The sequence below is a fragment of the Natrix helvetica genome (assembly GCF_964273705.1).
Source record: "Natrix helvetica genome assembly, chromosome: 1".
In the NCBI taxonomy this organism is placed as follows: Eukaryota; Metazoa; Chordata; class Lepidosauria; order Squamata; family Natricidae; genus Natrix; species Natrix helvetica.
The window spans coordinates 36,475,671-36,476,996 of NC_138548.1; positions in this window are offsets into that span (position 1 = coordinate 36,475,671).

Genomic DNA, 1,326 nt, shown 5'->3' on the forward strand with positions numbered 1-1,326 from the left:
AACTAACTCTTTATAACTTTCCCAACTAAAGTATATCAGCTGTTAAACAAAGGGAAACAAAGCTTTCCATAGCAGAAGAATGTAGGATCCTGAGGATTCAGATGAAAATTGGGATGAATCCAAAGGTCTTCGAAAAGATCCTGACAGAGAAAATAATTCATGATGGAATGCAGAAAATAAAATGCAAAAATAGAACTTAGTGCTGCTAAGCAACAAAAGTGCAACAAAATGCCTTAAAATAAAAATGAGGAGGGAGAAAACGTAGGAAAGCAGGAAAATAAGCATACTGGAATTTATTCTAGTCCCAAAGATCAAAAGAAAAAAGCGCCAAGATTATCCCCCAAATCAAAGGTGGATGTTAAAAATAAGCAAATCTTTCAAAAGAAAAACCACATTCCAAAAAGCATAGGACAAAACTGTCAGGATGTAGAATAACAAGAGTTTGAAGTGACCTTGGAGATCTTCTAGTCCAACCTCCTGCCCAAGCGGAAGACATAGGCCCAAATGGCTATCCAATCTCTTCTTAAAAATCTCAATTGTTGGAGCACACACAACTTCTGAAGGCAACCTGCTCCACTGGTTAATTGTTTTCACTGTCAGGAAATTTCTCCTCCTAGCTCATATTTCTCTATTACTTCTTGTTTTTCCTCTCTGGTGCTTTGGAGAATAGGTTGCCCGCCTCTTCTTTTTGATAGCCTTTCAAATATTGGAAGAATGCTATCATGTCACCCCTAATCCTTCTTTTCATTAGGCCAGGCATACCCAGTTCCTGGAGTTTAGCCTCCAGCCCCCTAATCATTTTTGTTACTCTTCTCTGCACTCTTTCTTTAGAGTCCCTCTCAAAAAAAGACAAAAAATAAATTAAGGGCAAAAATGAAGCTCCTGTTGAGATTTTCAATTTCTTTTCCATCTCCTAACTCTATTCTAATAACTTCTTCCATTTTGTTCTACTGGGCTTGATTTAAAATATTGTTACGGATTGGTGACTTTTCTGATATAGAGAATGGGGAGGTAAAAATTTTCAAAAACCATTTTCTGTTTGTAGGGCTTGACATATTTTCAAGTCTATGGGTCCTTCACCTCTTGTCTAAACCCTGGAACCAACATGATCTGTCAACCTACTTTCTCTCTATCATCTCATATATGACCATGTCTAGGACAAGCTAAGCTGTACAATTAATGTAAATTAGTCATTCCCTACTTTTTCTACCACTATTCAAGGATACTGTGTTAGGATTTGTTGTCCTGAAAGGAAATCACTTACCTTTTAAGATAACATTTATTTCCTTATTTATTGATATGGCCATGCAACTCTGGGTAGTATCC